The sequence below is a fragment of the Eurosta solidaginis genome, chromosome 3, assembly GCF_040869045.1.
Source record: "Eurosta solidaginis isolate ZX-2024a chromosome 3, ASM4086904v1, whole genome shotgun sequence".
Taxonomy (NCBI): Eukaryota; Metazoa; Arthropoda; class Insecta; order Diptera; family Tephritidae; genus Eurosta; species Eurosta solidaginis.
Window position 1 is genome coordinate 68,817,447 of NC_090321.1, and position 22,198 is coordinate 68,839,644.

A 22,198-nucleotide genomic window follows, 5' to 3' on the forward strand; every position below is an offset into this window, starting at 1 on the left:
GTTGGGGAGATCAACCAACATCGTTCCCGCGGCAGTCGGATGGGTATCAGTGGTACTACTACCGAAGCTTATAGATTAATGTCCGGTAGAGGACTGTACATACCCACAACACCCCCTTAAAGTTCTCGTAGCGTTTTTTTCTGTTACAACAACATAGTGATCTGCAACTTCATAGTTGGTCTAAACATATGTCAGTTGATTGCTCTCACCCTTAAATCTCTTGTTTTCTCAACACGCTATGTGGCACTATTAGACCCAAACATGCTTGTGGAGTACTGATAAGCATGGAAGGCTTGACGTGGTCAATTAAAATCCTGTGCATGAAAATCGAACAAGTACTTGAATATGCAAGTACCCGATCTAAACCGAGCCATATTCAACTGTCAAAATATTTAGGGTATGTTTTTTTGCAGCTTATACAACTACAACAACAGGGAGTGGGGGAGAGCTCACTCTGTTATTTTCGACATACATAAGTCCTCGTTAATGTTAGCAATGTTTGTCCACCTTGTAAATATATTTCGATTCCATTGCATGCTGCGTTTAGGATCTGCTGAGTTTTGCGACCAGTAAAAAACACTTCCACTGGAATTTAGTTAAACACACCGAAGGTTTGAAGTACTCTTAAAGCTGCTTGTTGGACCTCATCAGTGCAGCTACAAACTAAAAGTGTCTATTCTAGACCACACCTTCAGAATTGATGAAATCCTGTATAAAACACATGGTACGAGAATCGGCGCACACTTGAAAAAGTGAAGAAGTCTTTTTGGGGATCAAGCGAGATTAAATTTAATTAAAATCTAATACACTTTTAGGAGATACCTTTTATTGTACCAGCGGTTGGTATTTCGGGCGGAATGAGCATTAAGGTCCAATGGCTTGGATGTCTAGGTGATGTGTTGAGAATGAATGAAGAGACCATTATGAAGAGGATAATTTTATCGGTTACTTACTTACTTAATTGGCGCTTAACCGTTTAAACGGTTATGGCCGTCCATCAAGTGGCGCCAGTCGCTTCTTCGCTATACCAGCTGTCGCCAATTGGACACACTAAGGGAGTTTAAATATTTTTCCACTTGGTCTTTCGTCTTTTCTCTCGAACACTCCCAGGGGCGCTTCATCTCATGTTGTCATTGTCCATGCTATATATGTAGCAATTCTTGTACAATAAGTGACTTGTTGAGCATGATTTTCGTTTGCCAAGAGAGGACTTTACGTTTCAGTTGCCTACCTAGTGAGTAGAAAAAACGGGAAGAAAGATTTGTCTTCCTTTGCTATACCCAACAGTCGCAAGCTCTCGCAAACAAAAGATAACTTAGGGAAATAATAAATGAATTTATGAAACTGATTTCGTGCTAGCATAATAAAGGTTTCTACAAACTCTACTGAGACCACAGGTTTAGAGAGTATTAAAGAGCATTCCGAAGCGATGTGCTCAGCACAGAGTTCTGGTAGCCCCCAAATCGACACCCGAAATAATGCCAATTTAAACTACCAAAATTTGTTATTTTGAAATTCCCGCATTACGATATCACGTTAAGTTTTACTTTCCTATTTAAAAGTCAAAGAAATATTTTCAATATTAAGTACCCACTTTGAACTACATAGCACTATCACATACCTACATATATGTATGTGAACTTGCAAACAATTAAAGCACATACCCAGATCTATCCTAACTAGGCACTAATAATAATAATTATTTTAACTCATCACATTACAACAAGAGCAACAACACAAAATTAATAACAGCGCAACAATATCAACAATATAAATTTTAAGGTGCAGCACTTGACTCTTATCACATTTATGAGTACTATATGAGTGTTGTATTTATGCTGGTGATAAATTATAGCCGAATTTCCTCTCAAATACAGCCACCCACTTATATCTCTCTATTTCTCTTTATCACTCATGCGTCTAGCTTACGACTACCCTACAAAAAATTTGGTCACAAAACTTAATCACGCCCATGCAAATGTGACTATGAATATAACCTATGGCCGTAAAATGACTAGTCAAATGACGTGGAATGACGAGAGCGTTTTTGCAGGTAGTAAGCAGCTGTTAGTCACAGCTTTTAAAAGCCTATTAAGCAGGGTTGTCAGAAGTAACAAATTTTTTGTAGCTTGAAAGAAAAAAAGCACGAAGAGCTTAGTAAAAAAATTCAACCATTCAGATGCAACTGAAATGTGTGCCTATGTTTTACCTCTACAAATGATGTGTGTCCACTATTCACCGCAACTGATTCACCTATAGGTTATACACTATGGCCAACAGAGGTGCGTGTCTCCGCTATTCGGTACAATCGATTCACCTATAGGTTATACGCTATGGCCAACAGAGGTGCGTGTCTCCGCTATTCGATACGACCCGTTCTGTAGCGAGGTATTTAACCACTGCCACCAGATGGATCTCCTAAACACTATATAAGTGATGACAAGCGTTTTTTCCCCCAAATGTAGATATATATACATGTATGTAAAAAAAACACGGCTATTATTTTATTGGTTCTTGCGGAAGAACAAGACTCACTTGTGTGTGATCACTTGTGGCTTTGGGGGAAATCTTATCAATTTTCTATAAAAACCCCCGATTCTGAATAATAAACTTTAACTATGTCTTAAGAATACTTCATTAATTAGTTAAGAATAACTCACCCCTCCTATTGCCAGTGTAGATCGGAATAGAATCGACTATTTGCCGATTCCATCTTTTACATTTAATTTTGTTACCATGGAAAATAATCGCCAAATCTTGGAACTATTATAAATAGGGAGCTTATTCGAAACAGCTTTTGCAACTTTTTCAACTTATCGATGTTTATGACACAGTTATTAGCCGTTATAAAGATAATCGATTATCGCTCATCGGTCCAGTCCTATGTTATAAGTCATGCAGAAGTATTACAAAATTTCGTACACAACATCGTTCTAAATGTGGGCTCTTCAATTAATGGCACCTGCCCCAGAATAGCCAATGCTTTTGATTGTACCACGTAGAATAGATGGAATTCGTGTATTAAAGGAAGCTGTATGACAAATATGGAGGTAAGGTCAAATAAGGTTCTGGCAGCATATTACACCTTCAAATGAGCCTCAGGGTAGAACTTGAGACTGTTCTCGAATATTATCCAAAGTATATAAAAAAAATGTAAGACGCGATAACCTCCGAAGAGATTTCAGGCCGAGCTTCTCTTCCAATTTGCGTCGAGCTCCTTTTAGTTTTTTCTACAAACTGGCGGGACGGTACCTACTTGTTTAATGCCGACTCCGAACGGCATCTGCCAGGCAGACGAGTTTTCACTGAGATTCTTTTTATGACAGAAATACACTCGGAGTGCTTGCCAAACACTGCCGAGGGGCGACCCCGCGTTGACAAATATTCTTCTAGTTGAAAAAGCATGCTTCTAAAATTTTGATGTTGCTTTGCCCGTGTTGTGAACCCAGGATCTTCGGTGTGGTAGGCGGACCAGACTACCATCACACCACGGCGGCTGCCAATACTTAGTATATACAACCCAGTATTTCGGTAATAATATATGTAAAAGTATAGCGCTCTACAAGGTATCTTGGGAAGCGCTAGATTAGCGTAGGCAAACAGGGAGTCAGACCGTTGTTTTTTACTCTGTGAAGTTGCTGGTTTTCTGCTAAGGTTTTGCAGCGAAACGAGCTCATTGACTCAGAGAATCCAAAATGTGGAAAGCAGCCTACTAAGCTGCATCAGTGATTATGCTACTGTTGTTATTTCTTCTTGATTGTTTTTGTTTTGAATGTTGTATTGGTTTGAAAGTAATAAACAAGAACTAAGAATCGCTTGGTGTCATAGAGAGTAAATTTTTAGACTAATTTAGTGCTTTGATGGTTGAAACAAATTAACGAATATGATTTGAATATAAGCTTTCTTTTGAGATTAAAGTAGTTTTGTTTACTGATAAGAAGTTGACAGATAACATGAAGCGCAAAGCCCTTTTCAAATACAATTACAATTTCGCTTACAAGAAATATAAACAACAAGTTATAAGTAACATCAACAAGTTTATTTATGTAATAAAATGAACATTTCACAACTACAGTGGGAATGCAATATTTGGGACTATAAATCTCAACTATAAACGTCAAACGAACGAAAAAATCGGTAGATGTCGCTTCAAAAGGTCATATATATTATTTATAATTGCTGCTTTTATGTACGGGTCCCTTTCTCGCTCTTGTTTGGAATCCAAATCTATAAATAAAGTTTTGGTTGTAAATATGGAGATTTCGCAGTGCTTTTTTTAGCTATATTTTATTAAAATAATTTGTTAAAAATAAACGATTGTGGCACTATTGTGAATATTTGCACTGCATTGCCGGCAGTTGCTCCCATACGTCAGATTGAAGTTAAATTTTTAAACAGACATAAAATGTAATAATTTTTGAATATATAGCATCTAGGACAACTTAATTGCAGTAATTGAAAGAAAATGTTTGCTTATACTCAAGTATTAATTTATTTTTTCTAAATTTATCTTTAATATTGATGCAATGATTGAAGTTATATTAATCCAATGCAACTCTGCTCTTCCTACTGTTCTTCATTCCACTCCATTCGAATATCTCTTTCACTGAATTCGAGTACCTTCCACTCTATTCGCAACATAACCTCAATTTAAGCTGCCAAACTATATAGTAAACAATGGTAATAAATACCTATATTAATAAGACATTTAAATTAATGTTTGTATAATACATTTATTTTTTGTAATTTTCTCGTTGTTTTGAGTAGGTCTCATAAAACCTTATGAAAAATTATTAATATTACAAAACAAATATTGTATATATGTATCCTAGTAATTCGTGTAATACAAGTTAAACTACCTAATCGTTAGTTTATTAATGATCATCGATTGCTTAGTTAGTTCTTACGCACAACTACTATTGTGTGCTAATAAATTCCCTATCTCGTCTGTTATTATTAAATGCCCTGAGCTGGAAGCTATGTATGCCAGTATTTAGTATAAATTACAAAACAATTTATTTCGTAAATATCACCTATTATTTTTAAAAGTATTTCACAATTCATAAGTATTACAATTTACAGAAACACACCTCAATACTTAATTGAACACATAGCATATGTGTGTATTAGGGCATAAAATCCCGGTATTTTGGAATCCCGAATCATTTTCCACATTACGAAATCTTGAGACTACAACTGTGTACCAGGGGGCCTACTCTGTATTGCGATGCGAAAGAAAAAATACGCGAAATCGCAAAATCGGTACTCTGTATCTTGACATTCGCATGCATATTTTGACTTTCGCATTCACATTTTGCCCATTCGCAATTTTTATCCCTTTTCGCATTGCCAGCACTCTGTATAGCGAAAGCGAATGTCAAACAGCATTCATTTTCGCATTTTTATTGCTACAAGTAATAGGCATTCGCATTGTTCAAATATGTAAGTATTAATTGATGATTTTATAAATTGATATATTTATATTCATTGTACATTCTTTTAAAAATATATAGGACAACTCAAAAAACAAAACAAACACAAAAGCAACAATTTGAAATCCTAGTGGACTTCATGGCAATACACCCAGATTTGGCCAAATGGTTACTTAAAACACCCAACGCGAAAACAACTTCAACGTTGTAGAAACTTTTATTATTTCAGGAACTGCCGTTGCTCTCCGTGGATTTTTCAACTCACTTTTTATGCTATTTAGCACATACAAAGAAGCTTCCTTATTAAGCCGAAAATTCTGCACAAAACTAATGAATAAAACATAAAGCAATAGTATATGAATGAGTAATTTTGTAACGTTTAAATTACCTTTGATCGCTGAGACTCATAATTTTGGAGTTGCCTCTTATAATCCTATCAATCCTTTCTTCTTTTAAATCGTCCCATAATGCTACAGAATCCATTTTTTAATTTGTTCAACAAAAATTAATCGTTTGCCAAAATTGTAATCGCCTTGTTTCTTTTGTTCTCTTTGCGTTTGGTCAGTGATGCATACTCAATCAAAAAATTAGCGGAAAATAAAAAAGCGACATTGTTAGCGATGCGATAGCGCTACAGAGTTCCAATTACCTTTCGCATCGCACTGCCTTTCGCATCGCAATACAGAGTAGGCCCCCAGGACTTCAATTGTTCGGGAACTTCCTAAACTTCAACTCAAAGACTTTTTTATTCATTGTGAGTGCCCTCAGTGAGTGCCAGGTGGCCGCAAATTCATCCAAACAGATTACTTCCTGGTGGTCCTCAACGAAGCACTTGCTTTCTCTGATTAACTCAAATAGAAGTGAAAGATCCACCTTCAAGACCGCACCGTTGGGACTTTCTGATAGGGTTAAATACTTGGGGATTGTTTTGGACAAGTAGCTGTCCTGGAGATCCAATGTAGAAGATAGGGCCAGGAAGGCCTCGGTTGGCTATCAGAAAAAGATGGGAACTCTCGGCAGGAGTAGTACACTGGCTTTATGAGATGGTAGTCAAACCGATTATGCCGTATGGGGTGTTGGTCTATAGGAAATCCCTGGAAAAGGCGAGCACCTCCAAAATGTTAGTGTCAGTGCAACGGACGGCGTTGGTCGGAAAACACCTACCTTAGCACTGAATGTCATGCTGAGCATACATCCAGTAGATATTACGGCCCTGTCGTTAGTCAGACTTCGTGATATGGGCTATGGGCTTTCTGACTTCGGCCACTCTAGCCTTCTTACCAGGTTCGACTTTACCCCGGACAAGACGGACTATTGTAGGCCGATAATTGCTCCCTATACAACCATTACGCCAGTCATTCCCCCGAGAGCAGTGGGGAAGAGAAATAATCTGGGACATTGACCGGTTAACTTGTTCACGGATGAGTCGCAGTTGGATGTAAAGGTTGATTGGGGAGTTTTTTGTCAAGAGCTAAATGTAAGCCGCATATTTAAGTTGGCTGATCACTGCAGTGTATTCCAAGCGGAAGTTGCTGCGATCAAGGATGCGGTGGATGAAATGCTATCTATCCAGTGCTACTACGGTTAGGGAATTTAATATCTACTCTAATAGCCAAGTGGCTATTAAGGCCTTGAGGTCAACTACATTGCGATCGAGGGTGGTCTGGGAGTACCTGACCTCGCTTTTGATTGCATCGAACTATTTTATAATTAAGATTATCTGGGTCCCGGGCCATAGTGGTATCCCGGGCAACTGTCAAGCGGATCTCTTAGCCCGCATCGGTACAACTGAACCGGATGAAGATGGCTGTAGTGATTTCGTGATTCCACTGGCGACCTGTGGTTTGCTCCTCCATAGGTGGGCTTCAAGTCAGCCCAACAAACGTCTGCAACGATCTTTCTGGCCGGAAGTGGATGGCAGGAGGTCTGCCGAAATAGTTGAGTTCACTAAGGCTCACCTATCAATCGTCATTTTTGACAGGGTATGTTTCAATATACTGCAAACTCCATCCTGCTGTAGCTGTATGGAGGATGATGAGGTGGAATCATGAAATCACTTTATGCTTGATTGTCCAGCTTTTGCCAGAACTAGGCGAAAGTACTTCGGTCGCGACTCACTTGGATCTCCCGAGGATTTATCTAAGGTTGAAATCGGTATCATTCGGAACTTTATCGTTGCTACCCAACGATTCTCTAAGTAGCTATAACTACGTCACCGTTATTTTATTGTATGTGGTATCACAACGGACCTTCCTGTTGTCCAAGTGAGCTTCCCCTATCATGGAAGCTACCACCTAACCTAACCTGGTGGCTAGCAGCTCAAGCTCCTCGCACTAAAGCATTTCTGCCTCTGCTTTTTTCTACCTGAATAGATTCCCTTTTCATCTCGCGATAGCGTTCACACACGCCTCTTGTTGCGCTCGCTTTTAACGTAGCCCTGTAGGCAGCGTTGTTGTTGTTGTTGTTGTAGCGATAAGGTTGCTCCCCGAAGGCTTTGGGGAGTGTTATCGATGTGATGGTCCTTTGCCGGATACAGATCCGGTACGCTCCGGTACAACAGCACCATTAAGGTGCTGGCCCGACCATCTCGGGAACGATTTATGTGGCCACATTAAACCTTCAGGCCATCCCCTCCCTCCCCAACCCCAAGTTCCATAAGGAGCTTAGGGTCGCCAGAGCCTCGTCTGTTAGTGAAACAGGATTCGCCGCGGATAGGTGAGGTTGACAATTGGGTTTGGAGAAGCTATATGTTGCGCTGGCAACCTGCAGGGTTGCGCTACACAGCCCCTTGAATCTGGTATTTTAGTCGCCTCTTACGACAGGCATACCTACCGCGGGTATATTCTGACCCCCCCTAACCCGCTGGGGGACTGTAGGCAGCGTCTTTTCTTTCGGTTGCAACGCGGCATTCTTCACCGTACCAGTTGTTTTTCCGTGGTCGCCCGCAGCCAATTTTTTCCTCGGCGGCAGTACGAAGTGCTTTGGAGATTTGCTCCCCCAGATGTCGACGACCTTAATAAATCAGAACTTTTTGCGATTTTAAGAGACACCTGTCCCAAAAACTTCCAAACAACTCAAAACCAGGAAACATACATAATTTCGGTGCTGATTCTGGATAGGTAAGAGTTTAACCTGTTACAGACCAGAACAAAGTTGAGCTAGAGTGACGTGCGTCTTCCTAGGGAGATTGCTGTCCTCTTCTGCAAGTTTAGATAATTTAACTTTAAGAACAGGGTACCACGTAGGGCAGATCTTTGCCAGGAATAAGCTCTTACCTATCCGATATACAAAACGGACCATCTTTTCAATTGCAATGTGCAACCTACGCCTCTAACACCCCTCTCTCTCCGGTCCACTCCTTTTGAAACTGCAAGTTTCCTTTGACTCCCGTTAGAGGATATTGATGACAATTTTTGAGTGGTCACACCTATTGTATGCGGCGAAGCACTGCTTCAACAACAACAACAACCAGGAAAATTTACATGTGTTATTGTACTGCAATATGCCTCGTAATGTAAATATAAAGATACAATTTTCTAGAAATTATATGAAATATCATGTGGTGCAATATAAGTACTTCGTTTTCGTGCATAAGTTGGTAATTAAATAACTGGATTTCCTTTGACAATTGTTAATTATCAACAAGTTCTATAGAATATCAATACTTTTTCTCGACACTATTTCCAGTTGTAAATGAGAAAGCGTCGGATATAAATGCGAAAGCGCCATATGGAAATGAGAATTGTCAATTGTAAATGCGAAAGCGTCACTTCGATATGAGAATAGTCACTTGTAAATGAGAAAACTGTAAATGAAATTTCGAAAGCGTCCATTGTAATTGAGAATAATCAGTTATGAATGAGAATAGTGAATTGTAAATGAAGCAAATTTGTGACTTAGTCTGGACTTACTGAGACTTTTAAATTTAGTTACTTTTATCACTATCACTAAAAGTCTAGCTTTTGGTGGAAGTCTTGTAGACTATAAGTAACTCTTGACACATACGTATGTATGTTAAATATCGCCAAATGCCATAAATTTGTCTTAATTTGGTGCACTACATGACTTAAGCTGCAAACATTGGTGCTTTATCGGTAACCGTATCGGTAACCTTATAACAGCTGATTCGACCAACCTTATGGGAATCAATGCAATCGATGATTGGCGCCGCTAAGGTCGTAACCGTATCGTAGCCAACCAATTGGTTTTAGCAGGCATTCTTAACCAACGAACCGATATCATTTCGTTAAGATAATTAACGTTAATAAACCAAACGAAATGACTTTGTTTCGTTTATTAACGTTGATTATCATAACGAAATGATATCGGTTCGTTGGTTAAGCGCCAAATACACGACACGAACATTTCCGCGAACATTCCCGTTATGTCATGTTTCTGCGACCTTTTCTGTCGTGTATGGTGGTGTTTGCCAGTTCTCGCAAATGTTCGCCAAAAATCAAAATATTTTAATTTTTGGCGAACATTTGCGCAAACTGTTCGTGCGTGTATGGCGAATTAGCTCATAATCGTAGTAATTTCTGAACGGAACAGGCGTGCGCGGAAAAGTAAAATGGACAATAAAAAATTTCTGAGTGAATTTATTGAAATGTATAAATCTTTGCCATCATTGTGGCAAGTAAAAAGCAAAGATTATTGTCTTTTTTTTACGCTTAATTGCCACAGCGAGCAATATTGCTGCAGCACAATTGTTGTCCGTATTCATCGCTGTCTGAAAGAGAACTAATGTTCGGCCAAAAGTTCGCATGGTGTATGGCCAAAACTGCGAACAAGATTGCGGAATGTTCGCGGAAATGTTCGTGTCGTGTATTTGGCGCTTTAAGCATGCCTGGGTTTTAAGCTGCAGACATTGGTGCGTTATCGGTAACCTTATAACAGCTGATTCGACCAAACTTATGGGCAGGGATGCACCTTAACGTTAAGCTAATCGTTTATCAAAAAATTTCCACCGTTTCCGTTGAAACACTTCGAAATATTATCGATAAAGAAATTATCAAGATAAATTGTATCTCGTTTTTAACCGAAACCAAAAGCCTTCGTTAACGTTAAAAACGTTAACAAAAACGTGATCCTTTATGTTTGAATTGTGCTGGCAATGCTATAGCCATGGTGAAGCCGTAAGGTGGTAACATCGAGCGGACATACACACACAAACTCCATGTAATTTGTTGGTGTAGTTCGTTGGTGGTAATGTCAGAAATACTCTGAGAAATGTTCGTACTGTCAAAATTCACGAGAAAAGTTGCAATCAGCTTGGCTAATGCTTTCACCTTTAAACACTCCGCCATCAATCAGCTTTGCCAGCATAGTTTAAAATTAATAATCAACATAAACGATTTGATTTCGTTTTGATATGGCAGAAAACGAAACAAAATCATTTCGTTAATTTGACGTTCTTAACGTTAAGAAACGAAACGAAATGGCTTTGTTTCGTTTATTAACGTTAATTATCGTAACGAAATGATATCGGTTCGTTGGTTAAGCATGCCTGCTTATGGGAATCAATGCAATCGATTATTGGTGCCGCTAAGGTCGTAACCGTATCGTAGCCAACCACCCTACAAGACAGGTACCCGTTACCTAATCGATTACTTAATCGTCACCAATAACTTGTTCACCAATTATCGTCTTAATGACTTTTACATTGCTGTCGTGAAAAAGGTAACGCATGCGCTCTCTCAAAATAGTGTACGTGTGACTCGCTTTCTCGCTCATACCTATTGTGTTTTCGACATTCCTTCTCGCTCGAGGTTATTTACATTTTTAAGTTACTTCATCAGTTATGTTTTCGTTATCGCTAACCAAAACATATGCTACAACAACAACACGGGTAACTGGCCTATCGGTTACCCGTATCGATAACCTTCTGTCAAATCGCTTTTTCCATGAATGAAACGCGCCCTTTTTGTTCAGATAGTATTTAATTATAAATAATTCATATATACAATGTTTTTTACAATTTAAATTATTCCCTTATTACTCTAGTATACTTTACATATGTGTATATTGATATGTACAAACTAATTAAGTACAATAACGTCTATTAATAGCTGTGCCCTTTCTGAAACTTTCGAAGGTCACTGATGATGCCCAATTTTTCCTGCGCTGGTGGTGTTGTTCAACATCAGTTTGCAGAGCCATATGGGTTTTGTAGGGATAATACCGGAAGCCCCAATTCGTGCTATCAAAGTCGATTTACAGGTGATATTGATCCTTTGGTCTTGACCCTTCCCCAATTTTCTTATAATGTAATGATGTTTTTCTATAAATGTATGTGCTTCCTTCAGCTACAGCTGGAATATTTGGAATATTGTTCTGCGCACATCGTCAAAATCAAATTACCTAGAATGGGAAAGAAACTAATATCAGTAAGGATAGATTAAAGTTTTTAATATATTTAACGCGAAAAATGATCTATAAATAGGGCTCCACAATTAGCTCTTTTCTCAGAGGCCAAAGGCACAAGGGACTCAAGGAGATTTCAGATAACTAGAATCAGGGGTACCCGAAGATACTTTGCTGTTGCATTCATAGAAAATACAACATTATAACAAGGGATAATTGATTGATGTTACGAAGGAAATTAGACGTGCTACAAAAACAAACAAATGCAGATGACTGTTTAATTCAACAACATAAATAAATAAATGTAAGGCGCGATAACCTCCCAAGAGATCTAAGGCCGAGCTTCTCTTCCAATTTGCGTCGTGCTCCTCTTGATTTTCCCTACAAATTGGCCGGACGGGACCTACATGTTTTATGCCGACTCCGAACGGCATCTGCAAGGCAGATGAGTTTTCACTGAGAGCTTTTCATGGCAGAAATACACCCGGAGCGCTTCCCAGTCACTGCCGAGGGGCGACCCCGCTAGAAAAATTTTCTTTTAATTGAAAAACCTTATTTCTAAAATTTTGATGTTGCTTTACCCGGGAGTTGAACCCAGGGCATACGGTGTGATAGGCGGAGCACGCTACCACCACACCACGGTGGCCGCAATTCAACAACAACAACTGTTTAATTCATTATCCGAAGTTCTTGTATGGACGTGCAGTATGAAAAGTGCAAAGTACTGCTAAAACTGATTTCCCCGAGTAGCCCGGGAACGAATTAATGTGACTACGCCTATCATTCTTTAGCAGCAGGGTCTAGAACCAGTTCCCTGTTGGACAGGAAAATAAACGTTTGGTTATCTCCAAGTTGAGCATATGCTATTACAGAATATACTCGTTTGCTGCATCCGACCAGTACATTCAACTTCCCCAGATTTTCTGGGCTCAGCAAGGGTATCCTCCTGAATGGTGCATTTGTTGCACGCTGCTGCCTGGCCGCTCACCCAACAACACAAGACACGACGGAACTTTCCTTGGGACACCCAAGGTCACTAACGCTTCTCATGGCTCCAGCGGGTTAGGGGGCTTAGAGTATACCCGCGGTGGTAGGCATGCCTGCGTAAGAGGCGATTAAAATACCAAATTGGTTCGGGGGGTTGTGTAGCGTAACCCGTTCAATGGGTTGTCAGCGCAATATATAGCTTCTCCAACCCAATTTTGAACCTCGACCTACCCGTGGCGAATCCTGTTTCTTTAACAGCCGAGGCTTTGGCGACCCCATGTTCCTTATGGATCTACATTTGAAGGTGCTTGTTAGCTGGCATCGCTTACTTAAACGGTTGATTCTAAAGTAAAAACCAAAACAAAATATAGGTTAGGTTGAACTGGCGGGCTCATGACGACCTCACATAGACTGAATGAGTCCTTAGTGTGACCAGAAGTTTGTTTTAACGACCAAGGTAAAAACCCTATCAACAACCAGGACATGTTATAAAATAACTCCGTCCTCTTGACAAATACCAGAAGCTTCCTAGAACTTAAGCCACTTGCTGCTTCTAGATCTGACAGCTGTCAGCTGGAGTCTTAGCCTGGCAAGCGCAGGGCACGAGCACAGAACGTAATCGATCGTTTCCTCCTCCAACCCGCACTTCCTACATCTGCTATCACTGACCAAGCCTAATTTAAAGGCATGTGACGCCAGAAAGCAGTGTCCAGTAAGAATACCCGTCATGAGTCTACAGTTTAATCTCTTACAACAACGTGATCGGTGGCTACATCGCCATGTAGATAGTGTGGCGTTCCACCTTGTATAAACGTAGGTACTGTATGTGCTCAACCGTGCAAATGGGCATAAGCAGTAACATTATTCACATAAACATAGCTTGGTATTTGTGCAGGCATCAATATAGCATACATTGGTCCAGTTCGGTGTGCACCAGCCACTGGTACAAACACTTTTGAATTCATAGCTTTCATATAGATTGGATGTCCAGCAGTGCTCCGGTTGTGCCAAAATGTAATGGGCTGCTCAGTCTCTTGGTACGGTTGTATAGGTATGGGCGGGTGCAATGTATTACTAGTCTGCTCAAGATCGTATGGTACATAGATGGCTCGAAGACGCCAGAGGGGATTGGAGCCAGAGTTTTCGGACCCAAAACCAAAATATCAGTAACTCTAAAAGCACATCCGAGCATTTTCAAGCGGAATTATTCGCCATAAGTTAGTGCGCTAAGCTGAACCTTCAGCGCTGATACCCCAATGAAACAATTGCCATACTCAGTCAGGCTGTCAGGCCCCACTAAAGGCATTTGCGGCGTTCGAAATAAAGTCAGCACTGGTCCTTCAGTGCGTAGAAAAGCTAAATCAATTAGGAGCACACAACGGAGTACTGTTGCCCTGGGTCCTAGGCCACAGGGGAGTAGAGGGTAATGAGCAGGCGGACTCAGAGTTTAATTTATTGCGTCCCTCCCACAAATAGTCATCCTTCCAGCAGATCCTTGCAGCGGCTCTGCGCCATACTCTCCTCTTCCGGGAAGGTATCGACCCCAATCTGGGTCCTTCTCCTGACCCCGGTCCTGAAAATGAGTTTGCTGCGTTTGCCGGAAATGAATCTTTTTAGGACGGTCATATATGTATGTATATAAGGACCTGAAAACCGTATGATGCATTATATATTGTCGGCAGAAAGCGCTCGCGCATTTTTTCGCGTCCGACAGCACTTTGTCGCCAAAGGCGATGGAAACTTTGTCTTTGTGCTTAGTCGGATTCGATAGGGACTTTACGGTGGACCAAAGTTTACCCACACCGGTAGAGGTTACACCCTCTTAGGTGCTCCTCCTATTTCGCCCGCTTGTGTTCATCCACAAGCAATCTGATGCGTTGGTTTATATCCCTTATTTGGAGGTCGCCTGAATCAAGCTGTCTTATAAGGTCACGTTCTCTCGCTAAGTTTGCGGCCTCCGCCGGGAAGTGGGGCCGGATTTCGGGAATTCTCCCGGCGGGAATGAAATGTGCCGAGGCGGATTTAATGACCTTACGAAAGGCACGCCCCTTGGCGGGCATCAATCGGGATAGGGAGAGCAGCAAAGCGGCTGTCCCACTTTCCTTTTTTGAAGTTTATGAAAGTGCGTTTTTCAGTGACGATGAAGTCGGCGGTACGCTCAAGCGAAATAAGTATGGGCAGGTGGTCGGATGCCAATGTTACCATCGGCTGCCAGTTGACACAGTTTACGAGTTCTGCGCTCACGATTGAGATATCTGGCGAACTGTGGCAGCTTCCTACCTTACGTGTGGGGGCGTCTCCGTTTATTGTGCAGAACGTCGTTTCTTCTATTTGATCCGTCAACATCTCACCCCTACTGTCCGCCCGCAAGTATGAATGCCATAGATCATGATGGGCATTGAAATCGCCTAAGATAATGCGATTGTTGCCAGTGAGTAAGGCCCTGATATTTGGGCGTTATCCACTGCGGCAACAGGTGGCAGGAGGGATGTAGATGTTGATGATTTCTAGGTTTGCATCGCCTGACCGGACAGATAGGCCTTGACGTTCTAAGACATTGTCCCTGCGGTTGATGCCGGGAACAAATATATAATATTGCACAGAGTCGTGTATGATAAACGCGAGACCGCCTCCATTTCCGCTCTCGCGGTCTTTCCTGTGGACATTATACCCAGAGCAGGTCTGCAATGCAGATCCTGCTGTGAGTTTAGTCTCTTGAATCGCAGCAATGCGGATGTTGTGCCGCTTCATGAAATCGACTATCTCCGTAATCTTCCCAGTTAGTCCATTACAGTTTAACTGCAGAATTCTGAAGTGCATAAATTTTTTGACAAAAATTTTACTGCTTTCGTGACTCTTCTCGACCATTCAAAAGCGTTTGACTCGGTCGACCACACCGTTCTCTGCAAGAAGCTGGACAACCTATTTAATTTCTCCAACTGTGCAACAGCCCTAATCAGATCGTATTTGGCCGACCGAACTCAGGCAGTAAGTGTTGGTAGCAGAAAGTCTGACTTCGTCAGTGTTTTAAGAGGAGTCCCACAAGGCTCAATCCTTGGTCCCCTGTTATTTGTTTTGTATATAAACGATTTGCCTGGTGTTCTCAAGTATTGTAATATTCACATTTATGCTGACGACGTACAATTGTATATGTGCTGTCCTAGTGATCGTACCAGTTCATGTATTAATAACTTAAATTACGATTTGTGTCAAATTGGTACGTGGGCTTCTATTAACGGCTTATGTCTTAACCCTAAGAAGTCGAAATGTATAGTCATTCATAGAAGGTCACTAGATAAAAGTGGAATGGAAAATTTAATTTTAGACAACACTATTATAGAATACGTTGACACGGCAAAAAATCTAGGTATAGTTTTTAACAAAACCCTGACATGGAAAGATCACATCTTCCGCACAGTGGGAAAAGTGTATGGGATGCTTCGTACACTCTGGCTTACACAATATTTTACTCCGTTACATATTCGTCTACTAATAGCAAAAGCGTACTTAATACCTACGCTCCTTTATGGTTGTGAGGTTTACTCCAATTGTGACTATGTATGTAAGAGGAAACTTAATGTTGTGTATAACAACATTGCTAGATACGTCTATGGGTTGAAAAGACTTGACCACGTCTCTCAACATGCTTACAGGTTGCTAAACATTTCTTTCGATAACCTTATTAAACTTAAAACGCTCACTACGCTACATAAATTAATATATATGAAGGAACCTGACTATCTGTATCGGAGGCTAAATTTTCTCCAGTCGTCTAGATCTGTTCTCCTTACCCACTTCAGACATCGTATGCTAATATCTGATCGCCAGTTCTTCATTAATTCCATACGTCTTTGGAACTCGCTCCCTTCTAGACTTAGGCTTATAAGCAATGCTCTGCTCTTCAATAAAGAATTAACAAGTTTCTATAATAACCTAGACAATTAAAATACTGATTCCTTCTAAGCAAATGTACTCTATCATTCCTTTATTTATCTATTTACTATTTATTAAATATATTATTTTTTGTAACCTTTTCTTAGCCATAGTCATTAGCTTTAAGTTTCAAGATTAGATTGTTCCTATTTTATGCCTTTTACCGACTAGCACTGTAAAATAATTTTTGTCAAATTGTTGTGCTGGGATGAATTGCCTAATAAATACAAATACAAATAAGGGGAGACGTCGCCACTCTGGGGGCAAGTGACGGGTGACTACGCCTAGGTTGTGGAAGGCCAGGGCGCAATAGCTGTTGTGGCCCTGGGACTGGGCGTCCTTGGGCAAGCATTGGGGTACCCGGATGATTTGGGTTTGCGACCTGGCAACATGGCGCGATGAAACCCGTCAGGGGTTTCCGTCGCGGAGACCAGACCATCTTGGAAAGTGGCACCACCCAAGGCAGGAGCTGCATTGGGCGGATGTCGCAAACCTATATATTCTGTGCTGGCAGACGGTGCAAACGGAGGTATGGACTAAGAGTCTGTTTCCCTGACCTGCACGATTGCTGCCGGAAAAGAGGGGGAGAAGACGGGGGCAGGGGCTGATGCTCAGCATTGCTACCGACTCTACTACGAAGATAGTAGTTATGAGTGGTAGCAGCTGTTTGAGTTGTTGGAGAAGTGGGGCGCGAGCAGCAGCCGGGTACTTTTTGTGGCTTCCTGAGCAGCGGGGCTGCTGGAAGGTAGTGGGGGGGGGGGGGCGCTTAGGCGTAGACTACGGGACGCCCTTGGGCGTGAACAGCAAGGAGCCACAAAAGATTTATAAAAGTTACGTGGACGTCGAGTTTTGGGATCAAGCCCAGAGCAACCTGTATGATGCAACCATCCCTTACACGAGACACACTGAAAAGAGTATGACGGTCCTAAAAAGATTCTTTTCCGGGAGATGCAGCAAAACCATTTCTCAGGACCGGGGTCAGGAGACGGACCCGGATTGGATTCGATACCTTCCCGGAGCAAGAGAATGTGGAGCAGTCCTGCTGCAAGGAACTGGGGGGGGATGACAATTTGTGGGAGGGACGCAACAAATTAAATGGGGTTACACTGATATGACAGTCCTTGGTCGGGAAAAATCACAAGTCGCTCCGGTACATAGAACCGACTGCCTTGGAAAGCGTAGCTGTGTTGATCGGAGACTAATACATTCCGTCAGCTTAAAATACACATATAATTGAAAAATATAAGCTCCAAATTTTGTTGACTTAAGCTGGGAGCACTGGAGGATTGGAAACGCATCCTTTCCAACCTTCCTTAAATGAGTGGCTCCCAGACTCGTCCCTTTGTCACGCTAGTAAATATGCTGATCGGAATCACATGGCATTCCAACAGCATATTCAATAGAAATAAGTGATTATAACAATGAATTGTACTTAGTAGTTTAAGTTTTAGGCCTAAACAGCCGTAATAATAAATAAACTAAATTTAAAAAATAAATACTCTTGTCAGTGTTTCAAGTGCAAGGGATGGTTGCATCGGACAGGTTGCTCTGGGCTAGATTCCAAAATCCAGCGTCCTCGTAACTTTTATAAATCTTTTGTGGCTCTTTTTGTTCTCGGCCTCATTACATTATGAGGAAATACGGCACCTGAGAACACAGCCGTATGAAGCTTAAAAACACAAGCATGTCTTCAGTGAACTCCACAAACAGGCGTCGGAACTCTATGCCGGTGATTCCTGTACTCAAAGAACAAAACTAGCAGAGGAGGAACGCACTCTCCCTAGGGAAACGAGAGTAGTCACTCTAGCTCAACTTCGAGCTGGATAACGTAACAGGTTAAACTTTTACCTATCCAGAATCAACCGACATACAAAACATTGTCCTGCTTATAATGTGTCCCCACATGACACCAACCATCTCTTTAACTGTATTGTGGAACCAACGCCTCTAACACTCCTCTCATTATGGTCCACCCCTGTTGAAACAGAAAGTTTCCTTCGACTCCCGTTAGAAGACATTGATGACAATTTGTGATCGGTCGCACCTATTGGATGGGACGAAGCACTGCTATAACAACAACAGCAGGCGGACAACGCGGAAAGAGAGGCAGCAACTGCATGACCCATCGATCCCGAGCCGTTCCTGGCAGTTGGCTCACTCAATAAATGCCCCTAATAGTAGAAGGGAGGGAAAAGAGAGAACACTGGCGCAATATGCCAGGCCTGAGTCAATCTAAGTTACTGTTAGGGGGTTACAGCACAACTCGATATAGGGCATTAATAGGCTTCTCAAAAATATAACCTAAGAATCCTAACGGCTATTCTTACAAGACACTGTAGACTGAACAGTCACATGCAAAAGCTGGATATAATATCGAACAACACATACCGATTTTGTGATGGATCAGCAGACGGCGGACCATATCCTTCTAGATTATCTATCTATCTTCGTTCCGGTAACAAGCACCATTGTGGTACTAGCCCCACCATCTCGGGAACTATTGACATGACTACATTAAACCTTCTAGGGATTGAATATTAATAATGACCGCAATGCGAAAGTCTGCTAAAATGTACCATTCTCCATGGAATGCTCGATATATAACTTTCCACGTTTTGTAACAGTAATTAAGAGCAAAATTTACTAAAATTTTAACTGGCTGTGGGTAGTAAGGTGTTGATGTCCTCTGTTTACGCAATATAATGACAACTGCGACGCAGGGAAAATGACAAAAAATCTTGTAAATCTGCTTATAATAATTAATTGCTACCCTTCTATGCAGTTCTATGCATACATACATATGTATTTTTCTCTTCAAACGCTAACTAAAAAATTAATTGGTTTTCACATGAACTTCGAACTCTGTCGTATTTGCATTCTTCAGTTGATTATCAACAAAAGCATGACAAATTATTTAATATGGTAGCCAATTTACTTACCCTTTTTGGTGCGATGATTCCTGGACAATCGGGCCTGACTAGACGCGATTTTTTTTTGGCTTAAGAGAGCGTGCTTAACGCGAACAATATGATGTTATGGCACACCTTTGGTGATGCAAATAATCAGACATTTCTGCTTCTAATGCTTCTAGGATAGGAGCAGCAGCTCCCGGTGGCGCCACATAAATAACAGTTACAAGGCGATCAGTTGCGTTTTTTGCTCTGGCTACCTATTCAATTTTAATTCACATTACATTATCTACTATTGCAATTTTTAAATCAATATAAATTACCGAAGGAAATACTGGCAAACCAAGATGCGTAGTTCCCCCCCTTTTTTAGGGAAATACATCCAACCAGTTTGACACCGTATTCCAAAGCATATTGGTTGTAAAGTACCTTGTATCCTTGACAAATGACACGTGAATCTGCATTTAATTGTAGATTTCCTCTGATTTTGGCGTATTCTGAGCTGCATCGCAACCCGGCGGAGATGCTATCTATTAGAATAATATAACATTTTTTTTTTATTATTTAAAAATTCACATACGTATGAATGAAAATCAGAAAGTAAATAATATTGTTGTAGCGATAAGGACACTCCCCGTTATCGCCTTTGCTGGTCCTTTGCCGGATGCATATCGGGTACGTTCCGGGAACAATTAAGGTACTAGCCCGACCATATCGGGAGCGATTTAGTATGACATGAAACCTTGTATGCCACCCCGTCGAATCTATACAACTTAATATGGTAACGATTTAAAAGACGGTGCACACCCTAATTTTTATCAAAAATTATCAAACGAGGAATCAAAAGACGCGCCTCGAGCTCCGTTTTTATTATTATTTGATATTTTTAAATTAGGTGGTGCACCGTCTTGTAAAACGTTACCCTTAATATTATTTTTTAATTTCCGTCACATGTCACAACTAAAAGCACAAGATATTTTGCGTTGTAAACAATATTTTTTCTCCGTTTCAAAGTTTCCCGGAATAATTAATGAACTGTCATTTCGATGACAGCTTGAAACGTCGATGTGTTAGTGGAGAGCGAAAAAAGCTTTGAATGTGTGGGTGAATTAGCTACCTCCGTCTTGTAGGGCAATTGGTTTTTGGTTTATCGTCGTAACGATAAACAGCTGATTACGTTAGGGATACAACTACAGCGATAAGACATACGGCACCAATAACTCCCGCTTTACATATGCCAATATTGTACCTACTATTCGCCTACGAAAGACTTCAATCAAACAAAAAACTTGTTTTATCGTTAACGCAAGAAATGGAAAGTTGTTGGCGTTGCGAAGTCTTGTCCTTGTGCGAAAAAATTCACACAAATCAAATGGACAATGTGACCATCATGTCCCCAGCGGGTCAGGGGGTTAGAATATACCCGCGGTAGGTATGCCTGTCGTAAGAGGCGACTAAAATACCGGATTGGCCTGAAGGTTTAATGTGGCCATATAAATCGTTCCCGAGATGGTCGGGCCAGCACCTTAATGATGCTGTGTTACCGGAGCGTACCGGATCTGTAAACGGCAAAGGACCATCACATCGATCACTCCCTAACCCTTCGGGGAGCAACCGTATCGCTACAACAACAACAACAACAACAATGTGACCATAGCCGACGGATAGGCGCGGCAATACAAACCAATTCCAATTGCTTGCTTGTAGTTGGTAGCGTACAAGCAGTCTAATTGAGAATTGTCAATTGTAAATGCGAAAGCGTCACATGGAAATGCGAATAGTCACTTGAAAATGAGAATAGTCAGTTTTAAATGAGAATAGTGAATTGTAAATGCGAAAGCGTCATTTGCAAACGAGATTAGTCAATTTTAAATTCGAAAGCGTCATTTGGAAATGCGAATAGTCACTTGTAAATGAGAAGGCGTCATTTTAAAATTTGAAAGCGTCAGATATAATTTCGAAAGCGTCAGTTGTAAATGCGAATAGTCAATTGTAAATGCGAAAACGTCATATGGAAATGAGAATAGTCACTTGTAAATGAGAAAGCATCAAATGGAAATGCGAAAGCGTATTTTGTAATTGAGAATACGTACTCAGTTATAAATAAGAAAGTATCACTTGAAAATGCGAAAGCGTCATATGGAAATGAGAATAGTCACTTGCAAATGTGAAAGCAGATCCAAACTAAGTTCTTAAATAACTTAAAACCGTGGTTAGCTTTTATGATGGTATTTAACCACTACCACTACTTACTTCACTAAAATAACACTAGGTATTAATAAGGCTTTGTTGATTATTCCCATTGTGTCCCACGGACTTCGGGTTCCTTATTTATACTTTTACATAAACCACTTTATATTATAGTTTTACTTAAACCACTTTACGATTAGAAAGTGTATGCAGCAAGTAAGTTATATATACATATTTTAATTTATTTATAAGTCTATCGGTATATGACCAAATAAAAACTTATAACCGAACTTTTCGAGCGCTACCAAAATGGAGTTTAAAGAGAGTTGTGCTGTGTGCGTAAATAAAATGCAAAGGAAGTCCATTGTTCGCCTATTACCATGT

General features: G+C 40.7%; 1 long non-coding RNA gene across 4 annotated transcripts; it reads right to left on the reverse strand.

Annotated features, from left to right (window-relative positions):
* Positions 1-11,390: 11,390 nt before the first annotated feature.
* Positions 11,391-20,763, reverse strand: LOC137246429 (uncharacterized). 4 transcript variants are annotated; one of them, XR_010951484.1, is made up of 5 exons: positions 20,547-20,763; positions 20,205-20,388; positions 19,948-20,154; positions 19,655-19,884; positions 11,391-11,792 (listed from the first exon to the last, which is right to left on the reverse strand). It is a non-coding gene; the product is annotated as an uncharacterized lncRNA (long non-coding RNA). The 4 variants fall into 4 exon arrangements; XR_010951483.1 differs by having other exon boundaries at positions 20,205-20,396; XR_010951481.1 differs by lacking the exon at positions 20,205-20,388 and having other exon boundaries at positions 20,547-20,757.
* Positions 20,764-22,198: the final 1,435 nt, after the last annotated feature.